Source organism: Hemicordylus capensis, chromosome 1 (assembly GCF_027244095.1).
Source record: "Hemicordylus capensis ecotype Gifberg chromosome 1, rHemCap1.1.pri, whole genome shotgun sequence".
Lineage (NCBI taxonomy): Eukaryota > Metazoa > Chordata > Lepidosauria > Squamata > Cordylidae > Hemicordylus > Hemicordylus capensis.
In genome coordinates this window covers 283,581,427-283,609,267 of record NC_069657.1, presented here as the reverse complement: position 1 = coordinate 283,609,267, position 27,841 = coordinate 283,581,427, and the positions used below count along the sequence as shown (strand labels likewise).

The following is a 27,841-nucleotide window of genomic DNA, read 5'->3' as shown; positions in this document are numbered from 1 at the left end:
GAATTGGGCAAAGAGATGATTTTTAAATGATTTTTGAAGTTTACGCATCTTTAAGAATTTTTCCCATAAGGAATAATGGAGATTTCAGCAGCCCCATAACTCCACTTGGGGAGCACTGGGGTGGCCCAGAGCGAGTGGTGGTGTAGTGCACATAGGGTGCCAACCACCCCCATGGGTTGCGAATCCATGGGGTACTGGGTTTTGTTGTTTCTGAGATCTTCTGAGTGTAGCTTCTCGGGTAGCAGATGAGAGTGGATTCATGGTTTGTCATTGAAAATCTCATATGCTACCAGAGAATCTACACTCAGAACACCTCAGAAACAACAAAGCCCTGTACCCCATGGGTTAGAAGTGTGGGGGGTGTTTGCACCCTATGTGCACTATACTACCACTTGCTCTGGGCCACCCCAGTGCCCCCCAAGTGGAGTTATGAGGTTGCTGAAACCTCCATTATTCCCTATGGGAAAAATTCGTAAAGACGTGCAAACTTCATTAATTCCTAAAAAATCAGCCCTTTGTCCAATTCCTTTGAAATCTGGGTGGTGGCAGGCACCCATTGGGGCACTACCACCCAACCCACCCTTCTGCCCCTGAAGCCCCATTTCTGCCTCCCATTTGAAGATACAACAGGCCCAGAGAATGTTAATTCTGATATATTATGGTGCAGAGGGCTGGAGGATAGGCTTCTTTAAAAAAAGAGAAAAGCACCACTGCCCCAAGAAAAAAATCTTTGGAATGGGAAAAAAGACATAATTGTTTATTAAAACCATAAGTCTACGCTACCCTTAACCACCTACTAGTACTAGCTAATGGGGATCCTTCCCACACAGAACCCAGTTAAACTTCTAAACTAAACACACAACTTTTTAAATTCAATTGCAACCACAAACCTCCCTCCAAACAGGAAAAAAGCCCCAAGAATACAAAATTCCAGAGGGGTGTGTGTATATATGTGTGTGTGTGTGTGTGTGTGTGTGTGTGTGTGTGAGAGAGAGAGAGAGAGAGAGAGAGAGAGAGAGAGAGAGAATGGGGTACACTCACTCAGTCTAGGGCTTCACCCAGTTGTCAGCTGATGGCTGCTGTCACAGACAGTCAGTGATTCTCAGTCTCAAGGGGGTAAAAAAAGATTTCTTCTCAGGATTCAACAAAAAATAAAAAAGCAATGCAGCAGAGATAAATTTTACTCAATTCCCAGGCTAGTAGCCAGTGCCACACCAGCCACTAGCCAGCATGAGCAGGCAGACAGCCTGGCTGGGTGGGCAGGCTGGGCTCAGGCTGGCAAGGCAGAAGGTGGCAACATAGGGGCAATGGCATGGTGGCAAGCAAAGCAAAGCAAAAGTTTTCTCTTCTCTCCCCGAACAAGGCAGATTGGTGGCTGGCAGGCTGCTGCCACTTTAAATCTGAATGAATGGCAAAATGCATGAATGAATCCCTCCCTCCCTCCCTCCCTCCTTTCCGCCTTCTTCTACCCTTCCCCTGGCCAATGTAGGGTTAGTCAGAAGTGGCAAGAGCCAATGGGAACAAGGAGGGAATAATCAGGAGATCAGCCCATGTTTTCGTTCACTGCTCTAAAGGCAGGAAATTCAAATAGACGTCAAAGACAAAATGGAGACTAGGGTTGCGCATTTTGTATTTTTTTCTGTTTTGATTTGTACCAAATCCGAATCAACCCCATTTTGTATTTTGTCTGAAATTAAGCCTTCCAAATCACCCCAGTTTTGTTTTGTATCCAAATTAATCTGAATCTGAATCTGAATTTATTAAAATAAAAAAATGGGTCACATGGTCAAAAGAGTGGGTGGGGGTTATAGTGCCCAATGAGTGGAAGCTACCACAAAAATTTCAAAGGAATTAGGCAAACTGCTGATTTTTGGTGAATTTTTGAAGTTTGCGAGTCTTTCAGATTTTCCCCATAGGGTATGATGGAGGTTTCAGGAAAAGTATAGTTTCACGTGGAGGGTGGGGTGGCCCAGTGTGGAGTGTGGTTGGTGGTAGTGTCCAGTTGATACAAGGTAGCTACCACATTTTTTTCAGAGGAATTTGGCAAAGGGCTGATTTTTAAAGAATTAATGAAGTTACGTGTCTTTCAGATTTTCCGCGTAGGGTATAATGGAGGTTTCTGCAGTCCCATAGCTCCACTTGAGGGGCACTAGGGTGGCCCAGACCAAGTGGCGGTGTAGTGCACATAGGGTGCCAACCACCCACATGGGTTGCCAACCCATGAAGTACAGGGTTTTGTTGTTCTAGAGGTGTTCTAAGAGTAGATTCTCTAGTAGCATATGAGAGTGGATTTATGGTTTTTCATTAAAAAACTCATTTGCTACCAGAGAATCTAAACTCAACACCTCAGAAACAAAAAAGCCCAGTACCCCAATGGGTTAGCAATCCAGGGGGGTGGTTGGCACCCTCTCTGCACTACACCACCACTCACTTCTGACCATCCCAGTGCCCCCCAGGTGGAGTTATGGGGCTGCTGAAAGCTCTATTATTCCCTAGGGGGGGGGGAATCTTAAAGACGTGTAAACCTCAAACATTTCTAAAAAATCAGTCCTTTGCCCTATTGGAATCTGGGTGCATCGCCCTTGGGGCACTGCCACTCAACCCACTGTTTTGTCCCTGAAGCCCCACATAAACAAGTTGAAAGAGTGAAGAGAATGATGAACAACGACAACACTTAATTTTTTGGCACAGTTATTTGAGAATTTTGCAGTGGTTGGGAGCCTGTCCCTGTGGCACTAGCACAGCAGCACAACCCATTTGTGGATTCAAGCACTTTCAATAAAAACATTCCCTCCCCATGGAACAGTGACCACAGGTCATTTGAGATAGCAAGATAGACCAATGAGCCAGCGTGGTGTAGTGGTTAGAGTGCTGGACTAGGACCGGGGAGACCTGAGTTCAAATCCAAATTCAGCCATGATACTAGCTGGGTGACTCTGGGCCAATCACTTCCCTCAGCCTAACCTACTTCACAAGGTTGTTGTGAGGAGAAGCCTAAGTATGTAGTACACCGCTCTGGGCTCCATGGAGGAAGAGCAGGATATAAAATGTAAAAAATAAAATAAAAATAAAATAAAACTGCCTTGGTACTGTGGGACAGCTTCAAATGTTCATTTAACTGAAGTGGAGTGAGCCGTAGCCCAAACAAATCAGCCTACTGTTCAGAATTGTTGAGATTTATCATCACTGCATTTAAGAAAGTGCAAAACCATGGATCATGGTTACAAGAAAGAGAGAAGCAACTAAGATTCCTGGGGATGTCAATAAATTGACAGGGATATTCCCCACCCCCCTCCTTTTGTCTCCAATAGTCCCATGTGGATGACCTGTCCCTGCAATGGCAAAAGTTGTGAACCCCTGGCTTAGACATCATGTCCCACCAAATTACATTGTGGCCTAAATTACATTAGACTGCTCAACTTGGGCAACAAAACTTAGACACCACTATCACTCATAAAAATCAGAAGAAAAACAAAATAGCTCTTCAAAAGACCCCTGAACAAGTCAAGAGATTCTTTCTAAACCTTTGGAAAGAAAAACCTGTGTAATTTCAGAACTTTCTTAACCAGCTTCTCGAAAAGCTTCTCCACACAATTTATACCATGGCTTTTAGCAAGAGCTTTGGAATTGCGTTGAGCTCTCAGAGATATTTGGGTATTTCTATCTCAAGATGCTGTCTTCCAAATCCCTTTGCAAGGTCAGTTTGCATTTCAATCACACTGAATACAACACATACTTAACTAAACCATTCAAGCTCAAAAGCTTTTTGCATATCTTATCTTCTGCTAATCACTCAGTGCCTCAGCTGGAGTGGAGAGAGTCAGAGAAGTCAGTTTCAATTGCAATGCTTTTCCAAAGAACAAATCATTCTGTCCAAAACACAGTCATTTTTATTTGGAAACAAAAATCTCTGTTTTTTAATTCTTGATTTTGTTTTGGTTACAAAACCTCTGAAATTGCCATTTTCAGGCACAAAATGTTTTGTACCTGAATCGAAATGCACAAGACTAATGGAGACTGACTCAGAGATAGGCACAAAATGGAGGTCCGAAACAACAAAAGTTTTGTAGTTGAAACAGGGATGATTTTTTTTTTTTTAGCCAAAACTTTCGGAAGGTGCAAAGGGGTGATTCATTTTGGCTACAAAGTGGCCAAAACGACCCGTTTCGGTTACAAAACATTTTGTACCCAAAATCTTTCACATATCCCTACTTCCTCATTCTTCTCATCTTCAGCTTAAGTTTCTTGGACTTAGTTTCAAATCTCTCCATGGCTTATCTATCTTCTTTCTTTTCCTTTTCTGTTCTTTCTCAAAATGTTTATCCTACACTAGCAATCTTATAATTACTTTCTCTATTCCTTTGCAGCTTCTTTCCACTGAAATACCACTTTTAAGAGAAAAGGTTATCAAAGCTGCTTACCTAGAAGGAGGAGGAAGAGGAGGTGGTAGTGGTTCCTGGTCCCCAGAGGGCTCACAAATGAAAATAAGCACAAGGTAGACAGAACATCAGACACTGAAGGGATGTATTTTGCTGTGGTGGAATAGGGACAGTGGCTTTCCCTTGCTAAATATAAGAGAATCACCACTTTGAAAGGTGCCTCTTTGCCCAGTTAACATCAGACATCCTACTGATTTCATATCCATGTCCTCCCCCTTCTCTTTTTCCTTTCCCTTCCTTCACAGTGCCTCATGTGTCTTGTCTTTTACTGTAGATTGTAATACAGTAGATTGTAAGCTATTTGGAAGGGCCTGTTTCACTGTTCATCTTTGTACCAAGAATTTTATGTACAATAATCATGTTTTTTAAAATTTATTTACAATTTTATGTGCAAATTTTATGTACCAATAATCATGTTTCTTTTATTAACTAAGTAGGGCCCCTCAGGTGTTTGGAGCACAGAAAGTCTTCCTTGTCAATTTCTTTGCATCTGGTTTATCATGTATTAGGAACCTCACTTTCCATTTTGCATAAAAGACCCTCAAACACAATCAACTAGCCCTGGTACACTACCTTTTGTTCTGTAGCTGGAACACAAGCAGTTTATCTTGCAGCATTTAAAAAAAAAATCACACCTCCAGTTCTGGATGAGCTCTTACATTAAGATTCGTGGTCTGTGGCCTGAGGAATGTTGCTAATCTTATTGAAATTCTGTTATTTTTTTCCCCTTGCCATTCCTGCTAGTATATAGACCAAGCAAGGCCTTCTATATTTGCTCTGGGCAAAACTTAGTGGAAGTTCTGCTCCTTCATTTTATGATACCTGGCACCAGAGCAAAAGCTCTACAGACATAGTTAGTTCGTTAGTTAACATATTTCTATATAGCAAAGATCTATAAAGCTAATACTTCTTGAGTAGGTGTTTCCACACCTTCTCAGAACTTCCTGAAGCTTCTCAATATTGTATGCTCAATTTCCTTCCATTATGTGTTAACAAACTGTCAGTGGTACAATTAAAGAAGTTGCCCAGGTCTTCCCTGGGGGTTGAGATATGCTAAGATAGAAATGGCTTGATATACAATTGCCTGGGCTAACTGATTTCAAAATGGCAAGCTTCCACCCTTTCTCTTGGCTTAATAAACCGCATGCAAAAGAACTGAGTTGGGAAGAATTTATGGAAGAACCCATGACTGTTTCTAGTAGCAATGCCTTTATGGAAGCCATAACTTCAAACTGGGCCAGTTCAGACAATACTGTGTTCTTTGGCCCTGCCCTGGCAGAATCGATAAGGATAAACAGACATCATGAACATGCTTCCAGCACACCAGGGCTCCTTTTCCTAATCGTATATGTTTGTATGGGTGTGTGTGTGTGAGGGGTGGGGGTGTCATCTGAAATACTAATTTAATGATGTGTCATATGTAGGGGAGCAAATCAGAGGAGCTTCCCCATCCCTGTGATTAGGAGAAAACACCCCAGTGCACTGGGAGGAGAGAAGGATCTGCACAATCATCATGTGCTCATCATGGGTGTTAGGGTTTATATACATCCCAAAGTCATGTGGAAAATCCATGTGATAAAGATGGAATATGCATTTATAATCTGTTACATATTTTCTTTGTACAAAATAAAAACATGCTTCCCAATTACCTACAGATACCAAATTTTGCATAAACAATCCTGCCACTTAAATTAACGGAATGAACTACTTTTTACACCAGAATATGCTGGGAGAACAGTTTAAATATTTTGGGGTATATTTCTTAGAAGGAATTCTGAATATAATCATCATATCTTAACTGTTATTGTTTTTAACATATTTTTTTTACACTCAATAATCGGATCAATAATTCAAAAACAACATGCTCAAGAGAAGCCAAAGAGGTTCAAATTTTCTATGCATGGCAATTCGTCAATGAAATGAATAATGTTTGAAGTTGAAATCCACATTTAAAACTGCTCTTTTAGTTCCCTTTTGCAAGCACATTAATAAAAATTATATTACATCCATTTCATTTCTTGAAATTTCTTATAAGCTTAATCTATACAAAATGACTTTGCCTGGTCAGCAATGGGCCTCACTTCCGAGTTTCCTCTGTTTGGCTCCAGTCCCAGTGAAGGAAGCATTCCAATACCTTCTTTACTGACACTGTCGACCAACTGATATAGGTAATGTATCAATTGTGAGTCACTGTATGGTTGACCTTATTGCAGAAATAATACTTAATTTCATAATAACCACATGTATAATTACTATACATGTGCAGAATGTACTCAGGGAAAAGTTCCACACTTTAAAGGGTCCATCAAGGGTATAACATGGCTAGAGCGGGCCCTGGGACAAAAAATGAAAATGAGTCCCTACCCTGCCCCCATCCCATCCCCACCCCCACCTTCTCCTTCAGAGATGTGGGAGGGGAAACTGTGAACAGCAAGCTGTCACTCATTTGGTGGGCCTCCCCTCTCTCAGGGACCTAGAGACATTTGCCCTCTCTGTGTTCAATTAAAGCTGTGCCCCTGGGATCCATCCTCTTCAAAGATGCTTTCATACCAGAATCTGACGAGTAAGCACATCTGTTTCTGCTAAGACAGGTAGGGCCTGATATACTTATCTGCACATTCCACAGTTTGCAATATCAGGTATGTTAATCTAACCCTGTTAAAAAAAGAGAGACTTAGTTAACCCTTTCTTGACATCTGCTTCAAGAAAAGCTACTGTTACGCTTCTCTATGTTTCACTTCAATTGGCTTGTCCCTATTGCCAAACAGGGAAATGACCCTTTTGAGTGTGGATGTGGCTGAAGTATTGCATGAAATATGCCTCCCCCAGTTTGGCTGAGCCTAGAAAATGTTCTACTGGAAGGCATGCTTGTGTTATTGCATGCTTGACTTATTGCATAATTGTAGCCTGGCCAAAATATTTAGAGAGGGACTGGGATTTCTGGAGATTTTTGCGACATCAGGCTCAAGTTATTCTTACTACCCAGCTGGAACATCTCAAAGGGAAAATCACAGAAAATTGCCTGCAGTGCCACTGTTATGCCTAGATTGTCCCTTAGTAACAATAGCCATAATAGCATTACCTGATCTTCCACCCAGTGAGAGTATTTCACTGGCAGACTCATTAGTTTCTATGGTAGGAAACCCATTGTATTTGGCTCTTAAGGCAAGATGCTGATTAGAAGAGGAGGGAAAGATGTTCTGACTCACTGATTTCTCAGAGGCTGATCAGTTTCAAATTTCAAACCATGCAAGGGCTGTTTCTGAAAGAAAAGAGAAGAAGATGGTGCATCATAGTAGCTCATCAGGTCTAGCACCAGAGCTTTTGCTTAAGGGGCTGATGGATCTGCTGCTACCTGCTGTTTCAGGGATTAGTATGGTTATTACCCAATTGTCCGATTGTCATATACTTGCTCAGAGCCCCTGGAGTGGCCAGAGGGGGAACCCAAAATTCCAGAGAAAATCTAGCTGGGGATGGGCTGGGATGCTTGTGTGTCAATGACTAGGTTCACTGGCATTCAGTTCACATGGGAAAAGGCTTGAGTAAAATCCCACCTCATCCCAAGCTGGGAAATGGTATTACCAGCACAAGTTACTTTGTGTTTGTGGTCCAACTTTTTTAAATTAATTAATTAATTAATTTTAATACTGCCTGAGACCCAGGGTGGTTAATAACAAGATAAAAACAATCATATGATGTAAATCGCTCTGAGCCATTTTTGGAAGGGTGGTATATAAATCAATCAATCAAACAAACAAATACAATGAAATGAAATGAAATGTTCAATGAAAACAACCTCAAAATAAACTAAACATGGCTACACCCTAAAAAGAGAGTTGGGAGCCACTCATTGGCCAAAAGCCTAGATGAAATAGTTAGCCTTCAATTTCCTCCAAAAGGCTGGAAGAGAGGGAGGCCATGTGAAGGGATGCTGTGCTGGGGATGGATGGGGCCAGTTGTTCTCCCCCTGCTAAATAAAGAGAATCACCACTTTTAAAAGGTGCCTCTGCTCAATTAGAGCAACAGAGCTCTGCCAGCTGACCTAGTCGAGTGGGTTTATTCAGCTGGAAGGCCACATGCGATATTCCCTCTCTGACTGGACAGTTTTAAGCAGGGATGGCCTATTTATGTTTTCTTGCGAGCCTCCATATTCTCTAGGCAGTAGTCCAGGTCTCCAGTAGTGTGGCCAGGATGTATGAATTCAGTCATAGGTGGCCAGTCCAGAATTCTGTCATAAGTGGCCAGGATCTATATTATTCAACTCTCCCGAGCAGCTGGGGCTGCTCAATTCTAGGGCATATGTGCCCAGATAACCCCATGTGAAACCCATCAGAAAATGTAACATTGGCCACATTCACATGTAATGCCAAACCGGAGTTGAAAGGGTCAGAGGTTGGAATTTGTGTGCATCTGAATGTATGAAATTGCAGTTCCATGGCAAAAGTGGCCTGTGGTTTTCCTCCTCAAACTCCTATTTGTACCTTTGGTTTGTAGTGAGTTTTGCTTCTTCAACCTGAGATTTGGAGGCAGCATTACATCTGAATGCAGACGCCGCCATAACCACGGTTTTGTGCTGTTTCTGGAACTAAAATCAGAGAGAGGGCAGCCCAGACCCTTCCAGAAATGTGGAAGATCTATGCCCGCCATGGGTCTCGATGGCCACCTCTCTGTGAAAATGCCCAGTCCCCTGCATTCTCTTTTCTCCTCCCCATTCTGCCTAGCAACAGTGACACTGTGCTTGCACAGTGGAAGGATTTAAAGGGATACAATAGTTTTGGCATCTGCCTGCTTTCTGCTGCTTTCCCTGGGAACTGAGTGTCCCTGTACAAATAAAGGAAAGAGAGATGGGAACGGTGACCACTGCGGAGGTATATTTGTGCACCACTTGATGCACTGTGCTGTTTAAGCCAGACAAGGAGCCATTTGTGCAGAACTCATTGTGTGCACAACACACGGCTCAACAGTATCAATGCATAACACCCCTCCAGGGCCCTTCCTGTTGGAATTGCAGTGCCCCAAATGAAGTTTTGCAGGGGGGGACACTCCATCAAACACCCATGCCACTCGCCATACAACCTGGGCTGCCACCACACACCCTACCAACCTTCTGGGACAAACATTGGAAAGATGCCACCTGGACAAAAGGTGTGCAACTGATGCCCATTTGTGGGGAGGAGCCTGTGATGGTTAAGGTCAGTTTGAATGCAACTGTTACTGGTCGGAAGATGTTCTTGACTGTAGAGGAGAGAAATCTCTCTATATAAAAGGATAGCAGGCAGGGCTCTGCAAAAAGATGGGTCATGAGGGAGGAAAGAGCCCCTTCAGGAGGAGGAGGATGCCATTGTGTGAATTAAATGAGGAAACAAGATGAGCAAAATCTGTTAACTCAAGGAGGGAGGAAGGGAGAGAAAAAACATGAAGGAAGGGGGAAGAAAGAGTGGGGAAGAGCGAGTGAAGGAGAAAGAGAAAAAGAAGGGGGAAGAGAGAGACAGAAGGAAGGGCAAGGGACGGGCCTGAGCCTGTCAGCAGCCTGAGGGGAATGAGTGGCCATGGCAGCACTGGCAGCAAGGAAGGGCCCAGTCAACCACTGCTGCTGTTTGGGGCTACCGAGGCCATTGTCAGAGGGAGGCAGGCAAGCAAGGGACGGGCCCGGGCCTGTCAGTGGCCTGAGGGGAAGAGGGGCGATGGTGGTGGCAGCAGCGAGGAACAGCCCGGTCAACCACTGCTGCTGCTCCTGGGGGGAGGAGCAGGAGTGAGGCTTCGGTGAGGGTGGGGAGGTCTCTCGGGATAGGGGGCTGCAGCTTGGCCAATAGGCGCCGGCAATGCTGCAGCCGTGACCAAGAAGGGTGAGGGGGATGGAAGCAACGGGATGGAGGAGGAGCAGGAGTACAGCTCAGGAGAGGGTGAGAAGAACTCTGAGGTGAAGGGAGCAATCAAGTGCTCTAGAGCGTGCAAGAGTTCCAGCATTGAAGCAGAGAGAAATAATGGTGGCTGCCAGGATGCAGAAGTGGAGGGCCGGCAGGCGAAGCCCGTCCAGCCAGGAAGAGGAGGTGGTGGCGGGGAGAAATAATGGCAGCAGCGAGGAGGTGGGCAGACAGTGGGCAAAGCCCTACCAACCAGAAAGAGGAGGTGGGAGGCAGCGTTGGGATGGCTTGGCCCTGGCCCGCCCAATGGGAAGAGCTGCGGGGGAAGAGAGCTGCGGGAGTGGGGAGAGCAAGTGAGCTGTGGAGGGGAGAATGAGTGAGAGAGCTGTGGGGGGGGAGTGAACTGCGGGGAGGAGCGAGCAAGAGCGCTGCGGGGGGGCGAGTGAGCAAGTGAGCTGTGGGGGGACAAGCGAGCGAGAGTGCTGGGGGGAGAGCAAGCAAGAGCGCTGCGGGGGGGGAGCGAGCGAGACCACTGTGGGGGAATGCCACAGGCTCAGTGCACAACTGCACAGATGCTTTGTGCGGGGTCGGCTAGTTATTATTATTTTAGCATGCACAAAGAGAAGAAATAAGACTTCTCAGTAGGTATGTTATTTTAAATTTCCGTAAGCTCTGTCTGTGGGTTGTTTTTTAGTTTGTGTTGCAGTTTGTCAGGTTTTGGTTAGTGGTTTGTAGTTAGATTTGTGGTTTGCTTGGATTGTGGTTTGTATAGTTAGGTTTATGGTTTGCTGAGTCTAGGTTTGTAGTTGTTGTAGTTGTTAGTTTGATTTATGCTTTCTTGAAGCCTTGGTTAGGTTTGTGTTTCCCCTGTAGTTTGTGGTTGGTATTTTGGGTAGTGGAACACCTAGATACTCCAGAGCAGGTTGGGTGGTAGGGCACCATGGGTTTTTTTAGTTTTTCCTGGTCCCCTTCCCACCGCCATAGGGAATAATGGGAATTCAAAGAGACCCCATAATTCCCCATGGGTAGCACCTAGGGACACCAAAACAGGTTGGGTAGTAGGGCTGCATGGGTACCAACTACTACCCATCCCCAAAAGCAATCGGGCAAAGGTGTGAACATTTAGGGATTGTTATGTATTGCAGATTCTTGGTTGTTAAATAACTTCTATTCTTAAGGAATCCCTATGAAGAAGTTGTGTCACAACCAAGAGTTCAAATCCCTATTATTCCCTATTGTCAAATCTTTAGAAATGGCTTGAGCATGGTTCGAGCTTGAGTCGAACCATGGGTCTGTTTGACTGAGCATTGGGACCCAGCTCAAGCCTGGTTCAAACTCAAACCAAACTGGGAAAACTAGTTTTGTGCACATCTCTAAAGCTTACTAGCAGCCCACTATGAACACCCTGTTTTCCCTGTCTTAGTGGCCCTGCAAATGCAAGGGGCTTATTGTTAAGCATCTTGTAGGCCATAATATTAAGCTATGGGTTGTGTTAGGCTTGGAGGGTCATAAATTGTTGAGGCCTGATCTAGTATGCTATTAACCTCTTCTAAGAAGATTGCACAGATCCATGAAGTATTGGGGATTTTTAGAATTGCGCTTTTGTGCTATTGTGCAGAAGTTCCCTGCAAAACATATGAGGCACGCCACAGGTTGCAAACCTTGTTGCGCAAAAGTAACATATTTGAACTAGCCCAGTGCTGGTCTGGAATGCAAGCTCCAGACTTAGTGCAATTAGCTAGCAAAACAGCCTTGAGCTAACACAATGACCTGGTGCAAGTGAAGCATTCGTCAGGCTGTAAGTCAATGAGCCGGGTCTCATGATCTGTGAGACCTGGTTTCTTCGGGTGAGCAGGGAGGGAGCCCTGGGTGGCTGGATCGGCCGCCCACACGATTGCCGCCTCCGAGACGGAGCCGGCGGGGGCTGGGAATTCGGGGGCCGCGTGGCCCCCGCAAGCCCCAGTATGCCCTGTGCGTGTGCACAGGGCATACTGGGGAGACCCCCGAGCCAGGAGGCAGCTTTTCGCCTCCTGGCCGAGGGTCTACGCGGCGCGAAGGCACGCCGCAGCTACTCACGATTGTAAAAAGCAGGTGCAAACCTGCTTTTTACCAGGGGTTCCAGAGCGGGTTACCCAGGTTCAGAGCGGGTTACCGAGCCCAGTGGTTCTGATGATTAACAAAAATCGGTCTAGGCTCTCCTAGCCCGATTTTTGTTAATCGTGAGAATAGCCCCAATATTTTACAAATCTTCTTATTACTTTTTAAATCTCACTATAACTCAGGGAGGGAGGATAGGCAAGGAATGATTTGCACAGTATTGCTCCATGTTCATTGTGACTAGCCAGGATTGTGAAGCTGAGTTTCCCACACTCATCCCCACAATTCTACCCAGGAGGACCTCCACTAACACCCTCAATTGGTACTTCCTAGCTTTAGAGTCAACGACTGCAATCTTTGATATGCCTTTGTTCAAGTGCAAAGAGTTGGTGCATGAAAGATGCTATTCATTCCAGAGCCTGAAACCCATTGCCCTCTTCTTACAGTTTGTGGAGGGCAGCAAGCTCATGTTTGCAGGGACAAAGCTGTCCCAAAGTCTGCTGTGGCCATCTTTGTGTTGTTGCCAAAGCTCCAGTTGTTGTTCACATGTGTTTTGAGTGTTCAAGGGCCCAGGGCATGACTGCATTCCGAACAACTTGTGGAACACATTGCGCTCGTATCAGCATCTGGCGCCACTGCATTCTTTATAGGACACAGACCTCTGAGCATTCAAACTGCCTGAGGGGCAGCATGCGAAAACATTTGCTGTGGGGGTTGCCACGATGGTGAGTCAGATTGTAAGCCTCTTTGTTTTCCATGCAAAGTTCAGGGCAAGTTTCTCCAAAGCATCCATTTGGATGGCTCTGAAGTTATCTGTTTCTGGCCAAAAAACAGCAACCGTCCAGAAGGACAGGCATAGCTTCAATGTGCGGAAGCCACTCGAGCAATCCTTTTGGAATGGAATGCTAATTTTTATTCTGAAATCGCTGTGCTCAAAACCAGCAAAGCCGTGATTAAATAGTGCATACCTCAGAGCCACAAAATGTGCATTTTTAATGTTGGCTGTGTCTCAGGAATTGATATTGTCTAGTGGAACACCAGTATCATAGAAAATTCTGACTAAAGGTCCACTAACCTTTCTCCCCAGAGCGGATGATATTCTGGTGATGGGTGTATTATTGTGAATACCAAATATAGGGCTTGAAAACAGTGATATACATTTCTAAGGAATGCTGGGGGAGGAGGAATGAACTGCAGATGTTTATACATGTGTATTAACAAAACAGCCATACAGTCACAGGGCATGAAGCAATGCACTAGGGAAGGCACATTGCCACCCTCAATATTCATCACAGGTCAAGAATGAACCTGTGAGCTGTGCTGTATTACATTAACTTGTGTTTGTCTTACCTGTGACATCTGCTCTGATGTCATCAGGGAAGCAATTTAGGCACAGTATTCTGTGTGTTTACCATCAGGGATGCAATTTAGGGAGAGCAGGGAGCTCTCCACCAGTTTCTCTCTCCACCTGGTGTTTCAGATGACATGTGGTTATTCTTCAGGAGCACCGATCAGGTTATGACGAGGTACAGCAAATCTTCTGAATACAGGGCTGTCTGGCAGTTTCATCCTAATATATTCAAGAGTGTACCTTTCAGTGTAGTTGGGAAGTTTGCTTTCCTTCGAATCATAACTCTTTCTTCCTCCCCAAAATCAGAAATGGTGTTCTCGTTACCATACCAAGAGCTGAGTCAGAGTAGAGGAGGAAAAATGTCCATGTGTTAACATTCCACTCTACTAGGATTGTGTAGGACAGGAACATAGGAAACTGCCATATCCTGAGTCAGACCACTCATCTATCTAGCTCAGTATTGTCTTCACAGACTGGCAGTGCCAGTGGCCTCTCCCTCCATCACATCTAGTGCTTCTCACCAGAGTTTGCATTATAGGGGTGTCATAGGGATTCCAGACTCCTTACCATTTATTAGGATCCTCTAGTTACAGTTTGTAGAAGGTTATGGGAGGCCATGATTGGAGGGGAATTAGAGGGGAGGTAATACAAGAGGGGAGTTGAGTTGTGGATTTCATTAGCAGATTTTCTTTTCTCCAAGAATTTGAGCACTGCAACTCACTCTGTGCCAGATGTCATTAGACTGTATGTTCTTCTGGACCCACTCCACATCATTGGCTACTATTGGTGGGAGGAGAGAAATGTACATTGTGATGACATCTCCTCATGGGATAACTTGAACCAGAAGTTATGAAAGGGAAGGAAGGAACTGGGCAAGGGGCTGCCATTTTGATCTTTTAATCTTGTAATTCTGAGGCTCGTCCAGATGGTGATATATTCCAATTTCAGTGCAAATTACGACAGGGGATAAAACAATGGCTGCATTCACACAATCACAGCAATCCTGATTAAAGAGTTAACCAGGAGCGCTAAGCCCTGCAGTACTGATTGTGAGAACTCAGAATTTCCAGGTCAAACTACTATTTAATTACAAAATTAACCAGAATAGATAACGAGCAAATGCCGTTTAAGAACAGTGGTTTGACCTGAATTGCCTTGAAATTCGGAGTGCTCACAATCAGCTCTGCAGGGCTCAGCAATCCTGGTTAATGTTTCAACCAGGATCATCATAACTGTGTGAACGCAGCTTATTCATCCAGGAGATGTTCAGTATATGAACATTCAATGGTTTCACAGTAGTTCAGCCAATAACAAACTGAGTACTTGAAGCAAGCTAAACAGAAGCCCTATTTAGATATTGCCTGTACACATGAAAGTGTCTGTGCACATGTACATGTATTTGTCTGAATGGCTGTACATGCATTCACTCACCCCTCAAATGCAGAGTGCAGATAAGGAGTATTGAATATGTGTTGAACATCATGTCTGTATTTCTGTACATGTGTACAGATCTGTTTATGCACACATTGCACACAGGTTTTATGTACACTCAACATAACACATGAATGGGGTAGGCAGGCAACTAAGTAGACACAGCTCTTTTTAGGTCCATAATGTACATAAAATTAGCATGAATTGCTTGGATGATAGTTGATATTAACATTTTCCTATAATATTTACTTAGAGCAAAATAATGATCCTCATCCTAATGGCTGCCCAACTCACTAAAGAGCACTAGGCACATATATATATAGGAGTTCATTTATTTAAGAGAGGGAGGAAAAGTTTGGCAGCTTCTTTGCCTTCCCCTATCCACATAGGGGCCATTCACAATCTGGCTCAAGTATGGCAGCTCTTTCTTTGGAGACGTCCCTACTCTTTTTTCATTGCTGGTTTTGCTTGTGCATCACTGGTTTTGGAAGAACAATGTTAGGTTGGGGGTTTGCCGTCGTCTTTGCAGTAATGAACACCTATTGGGTATTTTTCTGAATTCGGCTAAAGCAATATACTCTACATCTGTAGAATGCTCACAGTTCTCTGCCAGGCTCACAGATAGTTTGTAAAACTTTAGGAAATGGAGCAAATATATTAAAGATGTTGCACTGCTAGGAAAAAAAGGGAAGGAATTTAATCCAGTTGCACATGTCTCAGTTCATGCCTTTAAAAACAACTTTGGCATATTTGGAGCTCATAAACCTGTTGCAAAAGGATTATGTATCATGTAGCTTTTCAATTATACATGCACTTTTTGCAACATGTTAATGAATTCAAAATATGACAGTGACAATTCCTCATAAAGGACTGACGACTATCTGCATATAGTTTCGCATATTGTCTATCATCTTTTCAGGCAAATTATGTACTATTTTCATTGATGGGCTGCTGGTTATGAAAACTGCAGATTTTAAAGTATATCTTTGATGGTGCCATTGCTACTGTCATGATGCAGCAACACACAAAATGCATTGAAACTTAATTGGGGGACCTGTGAGTGTTTGCACAGGTAAATGTTTCCCACATGGGTCAAAGCCCAAATCACATCGAAATAACTTTGCAGTGAGATTTCCAGACTGCTTGAGAGTAAAGAGGGCAAATAAAATGGATTTACAATCACTGTAGAACAGATGAGCAACTTTTCCATGAGATTACCCCAGAGTAACTCTTTTGCAGATGCTGAGGAAGAGTGTTCTTTGTAGAGTATGTGAAACCTCAGAACCAAATGTATTGGAACAAACTGATACCTTCAGTTTCAGAAAGACTCTTAAAGTTCTTTAGAAACTTTAAAATGAAATGCAACTGAGCTGCTAGCAAATCTGATGAATGTATGAGTTCTTCCAATACCAGCAGAGTGGCTAGACAACATTCATTTTAAGTGGTTCATCCAAGCTGTTTGGAAATAGACAGATTCACTTGGACCCACCTCAACAAAACCCTTTGCAGATGATAGTAACAAAGAGGTGTCCTCTGTAGAGTCCTACAGAGTAACTCCTGAGTAGTAATATCCAGTAATGTAATCTGGATGCTGCTCAGTGTCTTTATTCAAAGTTATACCAATTATTTGGATACTAACTACAAAAATGAACTTCCATCAGTTGCCTTTAAAGTACTTTTCTTTTTCAGTTTCCAGTCTGATGTCATTTGTTCTAGACACAAAACTGTGGAACATGGCTTTACTGTGAGGTGATCTTACCAAGCACTATCAGCACGACAAATATTACAAAAACTATAAACATTGTAGATAATTTAAAAAGAGGCTGTAAGTGGTAAATTTTAAAGCTAGATAACTTTTTTTTTTAATGCTAGCGAATTTAATGCTAGCAAATTGCCAGGAGGTCTAGGGCCAACAAACAGAAGTATTGCTTCATACAATGCGTGATCCACTTGTGGAACTCTCTGCCACAGGATGTGGTGACAGCCAACAACCTGGATGGCTTTAAGAGGGGTTTGGATAACTTCATGGAGGAGAGCTCTATCAATGGCTACTAGTCGGAGGGCTACAGGCCACCTCTAGCCTCAAAGGCAGGATGCCTCTGAGTACCAGTTGCGGGGGAGTGACAGCAGGAGAGAGGACATGCCCTCAACTCCTGCCTGTGGCTTCCAGTGGCATCTGGTGGGCCACTGTGTGAAACAGGATGCTGGACTAGATGGGCCTTGGGCCTGATCCAGCAGGGCTGTTTTTATGTTCTTATGAAGCCTCGCCACTGTAGGACCTTTTACACTACTAGTTTTTGCAACCTTGCAATCCTGGCACCAAAGGGACTTCTCAGCCAGGGTGCTATTCAGGACCAGCCATAGGACAGATAGCACCCTGGGTGAGGAGTGTCTTCAGCAACCTGCTGCCCCCCATGGTAACTGATGAGAGTCTATTTTTGTAGTTAGTACCCAAACAACCTGTAAAAATTAATGGCTGGGAGTAATAATGATAAGAATAATAAGAATAATAACAACAATCATCATCATCATCATCTTTATTTGTTCGCTACTCCATAACAAATTGTTCTCTGTGCAGCTTACAACACAACATTAAAACCTGAGATAGAAACACACAATAAATCATTACAGGCCAAAAAGTGTGTGTAAGAAGGAAATACAAAACACAAAACAAAAACAATTTAAGATTTATTTATTTTTTTAAAAAAATCAGTTACAATCAGATCAAACATTTTTTAAAAATTAAATTTTAAATGTTAAAAGGCCTGAGTGAACAAAAATATCTTTACTGGAACCTAAAAGAGCAAAGTGATGAAGCCAGGCGAACCTGACTGGGGAGGCTATTCCATAAGCGGGGTGCAACCACTGAAAAGGCCCTCTTCCAGAGTTACTCAATAGTACTGCACAGGAGTTACAGTAGTCTTTTAGACTACTCAGCCACTGCTCCCCCGCCCCCCGCCCCCCATGCAACCAGCTCACTCCACAAACAGTGAACCACCAAGCTCGGCTTGGCAGCCCTTTCAAGTGGGTGCCCTGAGCCACCGCCTGGTTTGCCCATCCACAAGGCCAGCCCTGGTGCTACTTATCTAGGGCCGGCCCATTTGTACCCGTCACCAATCACTGAAAGCGCAGCTCACTGCTCATTCCAAGCGAAGTGTCTGCTTCATCTGCAGTCCTCTTAGCCTCTAATATGAGCACCAACTTCACAGTGTGGCTGTGGCTCTCTGTTGTGGTGGTGGTTTTAATTGTTAAATGTGCCGAACCTTATTACAAACAGCTCTGCTGCGATTTGTCTTGCATTATTTATTTACAAAAATCACCGCTATTGCCATTGTCCATTTTGTTAAATAGAGGGTGACACATTCAACAGCCATAAAAAAACAGCTTCCAATAAAGGAAGAAAAAGCAGCAGATTATTTCAATAATTTATTTTCATGAGAACCAGATGGGAGCACTTTTAATCAGATTGATTTGACAGTTATGGCAATGATGGAATAATACATAACCTCATAAATATCATGGCTTAATAATTTGACCAGACTGACTGCTACAATCTAGCTAGATGCTGAAACAATTGCAGATAAGGACCATGATCTCACACGGGGACACACCAGCAAAGAGGACCTTAACATCCTTGCAGAAGTTCCTCAAGGTCTCTAGCATAATGGTTGAAAAACAATAGAGTTTGTTTGTTGCCATCATCTGTTCAGTGTGCCTAACTTGCAATACTGCAAATGGACAAAAAGGAGAAGAAGGACAAAGAAGGAAAATGAGAGACAAGGAAGGATATGAAGAAAATGCATCAGGCCTTGCCCTAGTGCCATCATATCCTTGACAGAATGGAAATAATGGTGGCAGTAATAATGAGGGGGATAATGTTTGTTTCATATCCATAGTCTCATTTGGTGGAACTGAAGAGGTTAAAACAACGGTGCCCCTCTTGGAAGACATGCCAATTAAAAGAATGCAAAGTCAAGAAATGCAGCTGGATAAATAAAAGCAGCCCAGATGGCATAACAACAAACTTCTGGCAGATCTTGTGGCAGACAATTTTCTTGCATATTTTATTTCCCAGCATTGTGTTCCACTAGACCAGATCACACCAGTGAACATTCAGGTGGGAAGACAAAAACAAAGGGTGCCTGAATGCTCTCTCTGTTTGTTCTCGGGCTATCACAGTGCCAAAAACAGGTCCACTGAAAAGTACGGTGTTTATTCACACACCACATAATTACCCCTAATATTCTGCACTTTCCTCTAATGAAAAGGTACCTAGGTGAACATGGCTGTAATCTTTAGGGAGATGTTGATTTAGGTACCAGTGCACATAGGGCAAACCTTCTTTCACAATGATGATCTCTGTCGCCTTTGTCCAGACTTCCTCCAAGGTCTATTGAAGCCCAGAGTGCTTCAATTTGATGTGCTTGAACAGGATTTGTGAAAACGGGGGCTATTTTGGGCCCCTGCTTAGTGGTTTAGGGAGAGCATAGATAACCTGTGTTCTCATGGGCAACCCTGCCCCTTAATGTGGTAGGGGCAGCACTCCCTAACCTGGTGGTGGCACATCTCCACTCCTGCTGGTGATGGTGGCAGAAGTAGCAGCCTCCTCCTAATGATAGTGTGCTCCTGACAACCACACAGTGCACTATTGGGGACAGGTAGGAAGTGGTGATGGGCTGCAGGAGCCCATTGCTGGAGAAGGAGAATGGCAGCGGAGCACAGCAGCCCCAGGAGTGGCTGGCCAGCAGGTGAGGGAAGGGGAGTGAGGTGGCTCCAGAGAGGAGTGAGGTGGCCCCAGTGGCAGGAGGACATGGGTTCTTGGAACCTATTATAGCTCCACCCCTGCCCCTGCTAGTGGAGTAAAGAGGCATATTCTGAAGGGTGATTCCCTCATATTTAGTAGGGCGAGGGCAGTGATTCTCTGATAATGAACAGGGATCCAACTCCAGCACAGCATCCCAGCATAGCATAGTGTTTAGAGTGTTGGACTAGGACTGGGAAGACCCGTGTTCAAATCCCCATTCAACCATGAAACCAACTGGGTGACTCTGGACCAGTCACTTAACTCTCAGCCTAACCTACCTCACAGGGTGGTTGTGAGGATAAACACATCCCGTCAGCCTTCGAAGGGTCATTTCGGCCCTTTCTGAGGTGGCGGTGTCCATATTGGAGGTTACCTCGCATGCATATGGGCCATTTACATGGCCAGGTCATGACCCAGTCACACAAATGGCCAGGGTGCACATGTGGCAGCCTCCAAAATGGCCGCTTCCACCTCAGAAAGGGCCGAAACGGCCGTTAGAAGACTGAGGGGAGTCTGGCAGTGGGAGTGGGAAATGCTGAAATGCCCTTCAGTCACAGAAGCACCCCCCAAGGCTACCATCTGTGTGTGTGTGTGTGTGTGTGTGTGTGTGTGTGTGTGTGAGAGAGAGAGAGAGAGAGAGAGAGAGAGAGAGAGAGGAGAGAGAGAGAGAGAGAATGAACACATTCCTTTGCCAGCAATGGGAGGAAAGCACTCCCTTTCTGCTGGTGCAGTGGAGGGAGGCATTACTTCCCCTCTACCAAAAAGGAGAAAAGAGAGAAGTACTCCCCCGTTGCCAGTGGTAGGGGGAAGGAGAAAAGTAATCTCCCTCTGCCAGTGGCAAAAGTGAAGACATCCTTTCTCCTTTGCAGGTTCAAGGAAGAGCAGTATGACATGTTTGCTGTCAGGGAGTGAGGGGAAAGAGGTGCAAGCAGCATGCCATATACGCTGCTGGAGGGGGGATGGAGTACGGGAAGGCCCCTTGCCACATCACCTCAGTCACAGATGGGGCTTGGGCCAGGCTTGAGTCTGCATACAGTCTGGAAGTCAAAAATGAAAGAATGGCAGGTTGTGGGTGCACTAGTGGTGTTCCAGAAACAAGAGAAGGTAATTTGGAGACACAGCCCCAGGGAGAAATTTGACTGGGGAGAACTTTGTAATCATCCTTACCAGTTTGACATGTGGAAGAATATAAATGTAAACTTCAGATAAGATTTTTGGAGTAGTGACGTACTAGACAGCTAAGAAAAATGGGCTCATGATGAAGCCCAGAAGATAAATCTAAATTATGAGCATGAAATCTAACTTGACTGTCATATATGAAATAAAACAAAATATTTTGCTACAGACCAACTTGATGGGTGACCCTGGATATCTTTGCCTTCCTCTGAAACATCTGGCACAGCCAAAATCGTTAGCCGTCTGGCTTTGCTTTACCACATTCTTTGTTCTATAAGTTCCTCTAGAATGGCATACCTCAATCCCTTGTGCTCTCTGCTTGTGGCACACGATAATCTGAATGATATATAGACGACTCTGTTGGAAGATCTTGGCATCAGTGCAGGGGCTGGAATATTTTGATGGTCTTCTGATTCCCCTCGCCCCCAACCTTCCCATTCTCTTTCTCTGTAAGAAAATAATTTGGCCTTTTAATTCAGCAGAGCTATGCTGTTCGGACCTGATAAAACCTGTGCAGCCAGTGGCCTAATAAAAGAAGTTTATACAAATTACGAATGGTTTAGAGAAAGTGAATAGGAAAAGAAGTGAAAAATGAAGAAAACCCTTCCGTGCACATAATACTAGAATATGGAATGAAATTGGTTAGCGGTGGCCAAAAGAAAGACAGAAATACAGAAAGTCAGAAAGACAGACAGACAGAAAGAAAGAAACCTTCACATAACTGAGAGCCAGTGTGGTGTAATTGTTAGGGTGTTGGGTCTGGGTGAGAACTGGGTTCAGACTCCTGCTTGGCCATAAACCTAACTGAGTTTCCCAGACTCCATCATATCTCTCAGCCTAACTTACTTCACAGGGTTCTTATGAGGATACAAGAATGGGAAGACCCATATATGCTCATTAGAGAAAGCATGGGATATCAATCAGTCAGTCAATCAATCAATCAATCAAAAGATGATGTGATGATGGGATAGGTCTGTCAATGGAGAGCAGCCATGATGGCTCAGTGAAACCTGTCAGATTGGCAGCAGTATATTTTTCCATGCCAGTTCTTAGGGGAGAAGCAAATGAGCGGGGCTGTTGCCTTCAAGCATCTGGGTGATATGCTCTTGGAAACAAAATGCTGAGCTTGATAGTCTGATCCAGAAGGCTCTTCTTACATTCTCAAACCTACCAAGACCATAGCTGGAGGAGTCTGCTGCACGCCTGAACACTTTTACCGCAGGTCTCCATTTTGCCTGCTGTATCTGAAATGGCTTCATTGCAAACATGGTCTCCTGTGTGATGTGGCTGATCATTTGACATCCTGCCCCAAATTCCGCAATGCAAGTTTCTTCCTTCCCTTCATTTTCTTTCTTTGTTGTAATCTATGTGCTGCTCTGGCAGACGTTTTATTTCCAGGATATTTTTCCCCTCCAAGTGAGCGCTACTAAGTGATATGAGGAAGCTTTGATGGCATCGTCCTGATTGAAGAGCAGCCTTCTGGCACATTGGAAAAAGACTTGCTATATGCATGCTGCTGAGTTATAATAGGGATACCACTGCTCAGCCTCCTGTTTGGGCTGCACTCTATTTCTCATCTTCCCATATGGCTGGAGGAGCAACGAGTTTCATGGACTGATGCCGACCTTTGGAAGAACAGAAGCAGAAAGCTGAAGTCTTTCTGCTCACCCTGAGAGGAAAAGCAAAATACATTTGTCTTCCCTCACTTGCACTCTTTCCCATTTTTCAAAATTCCCTCCCATTGCCTTTGACTCTCTGTCCCTGGATGTCTTCCCACTCAAGGGGATGTTTCCCTCCAAGCGGAGAAATTAAAATCTAAAGTACCAAGATGTACAGTGCCCTCATTTCCTGAAGTGCCAGTCTACATAGTGTGCAAACATCTGTGTCACTAGCTGTGTAGTTAATAGGCTTGAGTGAAATTGTCTATTCTCTTCTGGGTAGTATTGAACAGTTTCCTCACAAATGGAACGGTTGTGCTCCATTGGTTAGCTATCTGGCCGAAAGAGATGATAGGTTCCCATAGATGCTGAGCCAGATACATGCTTTATCATGCAGCTTAATGACATGGGGAACTTAAGGTTTGCAAAAGGTCCCCAGTATGCACATTTTGAAATGTGTGCAGAATGAAAAATCTACACCCGGTTTCAGCTGCAGTTACACTGAACTGATGGCTCTGTTCTTCAAGTGCATCGTTGATATTTATTTCAGGTATAGCATTTTCCCCAACATGGAATTCAAGGTGATATACATATATGGCTCCCAGAAAACTTCCAGTCTAGGCATAAGTTTGGTTCCCAGGCTATGAAATGTACCATATTGGTACATTTTAATAGAAATACAACCTGACCCTATGATATAGAAAGAAAAGGAAAGATTGTGCCATCGAGTTGGTGTCGACTCCTGGTGACCACAGAGCCTTGTAGTTTTCTTGGTGGAACACAGGAGTGGTTTACCATTGCCTTCCTCCTGCGCAGTATGAGATGATGCCTTTGCCATTGTCACTGAAATGAGCATCTGTCTCCAGCACCTTAATATATTGCTGCTGCACGATATAGGTGACTACAAATATATATTTACTAGGCACAGTCTGGGAAGCACACCGTTGGGGATTCAAACTAACAGCCTCTTGTTCCCTAGGTGATGCTTCCCTACTGCACCACCGCAGCTAATTATATACACCACACACACACACACACACACACACCATTCACCCTATGATATAAGCCTTTTTCAAATGTACAGTGACCATGTGGAGAGGCAGACCTGGGATCATATCCCTAATCCCTGCCTCCATGTATTCTGCTGAAGATATCTCCATAGGCTCAACCCACAAAAGTTGGATGCATATAGGCTCTCCAAACACAATTCAGCATGCTACAAAATGAGGCTCTTCATACAATTAGTGTGAAGACCCTCTAGGGGGTTTGTGGGGAGAGCGGTCTTAGCCCGCTCTCCCCGCAGACAAGCAGACAGTCTGCTCTTGGTGGCCATAGCGGCCGCCCACACAACTGCCGGCTCCATCATGGAGCCAGCCGGGGCTGGGGAATTTGGGGGCCGCGCACCCCCTGGAAGCTCCAGCATACCCTGCGTGAGCGCGCAGGGCATGTTGGAGAGACCCCTGAGCCAGGAGGCTGCTTTTCAGCCTCCCGGTTGGGGTCTACTCATGAGTAGCCACCGTGCGGAGCTGTGCTGTGGCTACTCACAATTTTAAAAACTGGGTTTGCAGAGTGCTCACTCTGCAAACCCGGTTTAAGGGGAGGGTTACTTTGGTGGGCTAACCACCTGGAGGCCACCGGGCCCGCCTGGGGGCCCCGGTGGTTCTCACAGTCAGGAGAAATCAGGCTAGGCTCCCCTAGCTCAATTTCTGCAGATCGTGAGAATAGCCTCAGGATCTCCAAGTACTTGCACAGAGCCTTTGCACATATAGTTGTACATATATGAGCCCTGTTCTGACCCTTGGTAGATCATGCCGAGGTCAGGGCAAGGAAGTGTAGTCCTATTTCTCCTTCCATATCTTTAGAATGTGCATGATTGTCGTGTGAATGTTGGCATAGGAAAAGCCTTAACAGTCTCCCATCCATTCATTGATCAGACCGAGACTTGCTTATCATCCTCAAAGTTGTTGCATCATATGCCATCAGACCATGCTTTGGGACCTTGCAAGCACTCACATGTGAATGGAGTAAATTACCTGATGTAATGATGTAGTTCCAATAGTGGCATCTTGTCCAAGGCAAGTGGGCTCTATCTGTTCCTCAGTTGCAATCCTATCCTAACCAGTTATTGGTATATGTGAGATGAATGGAAATGCACAAAATGGCTGAATGGTAGAGATGAAATGTTTCTGCTCACTGTAGAGGTTTTGGAGTGTAAATCTAGTCTCTTTTTAACAGAGAAAGGTGGGATATAAATAATTTAAATAAATAAATGTGCCCCATCCTGCTTCCTAGACACTATCCATTTCTGTGACAAGTTAATAGGTTTGTATAATGTATCTAGCCATGGTAAATGCTAACTCTACCCTGTTGTGCAGGTATGAAAGTTTGGACCAGTTCACAACACTGGCCTGACAACCAGGTGTGATGTAGTAGCACCACATGCAAAGCAATCAGTTCATGAAGGCAGACTGCACCAGCTCTCCAAGAGATCAAACAAGATCTTCAGATCCAAGAGCTGTGATCCATTGATAGAATGTTTGAGCATTCCAGCTTCCTTACTTTTCTTATATAGCTGAGTTTGCAACTTTGTTTTTTGTTTTTGTTTTAATCTTCCATTTCTATCTTCCCTTTAAAAATAGCTCCAGTTTTTAACTGGCTTGTAAGAGCTGTGAGTAAAGTTAGGCAGTCTGAGAAGTCAGAACAAGTTTACTCCAATGCACAGTTAAATTATACAGCTCAGACATTCAAGAGTGTTTCTTTTTTAAAATCATGCAAACATTCCACAGAAAATATATCTACTGTACCTAATAAGGCTTTCTCTGCACTATCATTACATTTCTTTCCAAAAGCATTTCCAATAAGAACTCTCCAGATTACGCCCCCTTAGCTAGCTCATCTGTTCAGTCAATAAGCAAAATTTTATTGCTTTTATGAATTAAAACCACTTTACATCCAATCATTTTCTAAACATCTGTAGTTGAATCAGTCTAGGGAGCTTTTGAAAAATCAATCAGTAGGGAACAGCTTTAATTTCTTGTGCTTTTTTATTTTAATAAAGTATTTACACATGTTTGCTCCAAATGAAATGAGAAAAGCACCCCCTGGCTTGGGCATCATAGGTGGCAGTGACAGTTCTGAAACACCTCTTCCAGCTGGTAATAAAAGGATTAATCTGGGTGTTGCCTCATGGAAAAGAAAATAGCCCCCACAATGTCAGGAATAAAATAAACTTATTGTGATCTTCGGCTCCTACTGCAGTAAACAAGAGTGACATAATTTGAATTGTAGACAAACCACACTGGCACATTTTTACGTTCTGCATATTATAAGTTCCTTTCGTGCGTCCAGCCAGGGCCATCCTTAGGGCATGGCAAGCAGGGTGACTGCCCCAGGCCCCTCTCTTTTAACCCCCGTTAGAATGAACTGGAAGGGGGCCCCACACGGGCTGATTTGTCCCAGGCCCTGCACCTGACCAGGGCTCTCTAAGGACAGCCCTGTGTCCAGTGAGCATGTGGAGGAGAAGGTCTGATCCTCTATGAATTTAGTTAGTTAGTTAGTTAGTTAGTTAGTTAACACATTTTTATACCGCCCAAAATGCAAGTCTCTGGGCAGTTTACAATAAATAAATAAATAAATAAAAAGGTTTAAACATAACAATTTAAAATTTAAAACATTAAAACGATTAAAAACACAATTAAAACAATATCTAATTAAAAGCCTGGGTGAACAAATGCGTCTTGACTGCCTTTTAAAAAGTTGTAAGAGATGGGGAGGCTCTTATTTCAGCAGGAAGTGTGTAACAAAGCCTCGGGGCAGCAACGGAGAAGGCCTGTCCCTGAGTTGCCACCAGACAAGCCGGTGTCAATTCATTTAGATGAATTCATTTAGATGATTCATTCAGATGAATCAAGAATCCTTGATCCTCACCTCTGTGTGCTGAGCGGCAGATCTGTGCATAGGCAATACTCACACAAGTTAGATATGTGTAGGCTCCCTCTGCCTGGTCAAAAACATCACAAAGGCAGGGAGCAGGATAATGACTGGTGTGATGCTAGCGTTAGACTGTATTGTGAGGGCATTATGTGAAGAAATACATCTCTGTTCCAAACTTGTTCTTGTGTTTGCAGAAGATGTTGTGCAGCAGAGGAGTGCTGCTCACTAGGAGTGTGCACACAAAACTGGGTTGCCCAGTTCAGTTTGAGTCCAGACCAGACTTGAACCGGACCGGGTATGTTCAGTTTAGTGCACCCTGAACCTGCCCCCAATTCAGGTCAGGTTTGGGGAGTTCGCGAATTAAAATTTCCCCATTCCCCCCCACCAATATAACTCAATGCTGCCACTCCAGGAGCTTCTCCATGGCTACCAGGAGGGGGATCCTTCAGAAGTTCCCCCTGCCCCCCACCGACCTCCATTATTTGCCAAATCATCTGGGCCTCACCCCTGTGGTGGTGGCCATTTTGGAGGCCACCACCACAGGGTCACGCAGAGGTCCATTGGGCATGCACGGTCATTTGGCAAATAATGGAGGCCGGCAGCGGGGGAGTGGGACTTCTGGAGACCCCCTGCAGCCTTGGAAAAGCCCCTGGAGTGGTGGCAGTGAGTTCTATTTCTGAAAAAAATAATAATTTTGAACTCACAACATGCCCCCCCCCGCCCACACAACAGGCCAGGGGGTTCAACTCGATTACGAACTAAACGGGGTGGGTGGGTTTTGCTCCGATATCGAGCCATCAGACCTAAATGGTTGGATGTCAAACAGGTTCGTTTCCAAAACATTGTGCACATCTCTAGTGCTCACTAGGTGCCTGTGTTACCGCAAGCTGCACTACTCACTGCACAATCCTACGTATCCTGGATATACTGCTGCTATTTCTATCGTTCTCTTTACACTCTTATTCTGCTAATGGTTGAGCAACCGTTGCACAGTAGTGCAAGCGTCTTAGAGGCCTTACACCAATGCTGCTATTGTACTTTAATATTGGTTAGTTGTCTTGTGGTTATTTTTATGATGATGCAGGATT

The 27,841-nt window shown here is 44.3% G+C and overlaps 1 long non-coding RNA gene across 1 annotated transcript in view; it reads right to left on the bottom strand.

Moving 5' to 3' along the window:
- Positions 1-18,764: 18,764 nt before the first annotated feature.
- LOC128340221 (uncharacterized) overlaps positions 18,765-27,841 on the bottom strand; it is a 108,028-nt gene continuing 98,951 nt past the window's right edge. Inside the window, exons 2-3 of the long non-coding RNA XR_008313526.1 lie at positions 21,460-21,609; positions 18,765-18,910 (exon numbers count right to left, since the gene is read on the bottom strand). This is a non-coding gene — a long non-coding RNA (uncharacterized LOC128340221). The remainder of the gene's footprint in view (positions 18,911-21,459; positions 21,610-27,841) is intronic.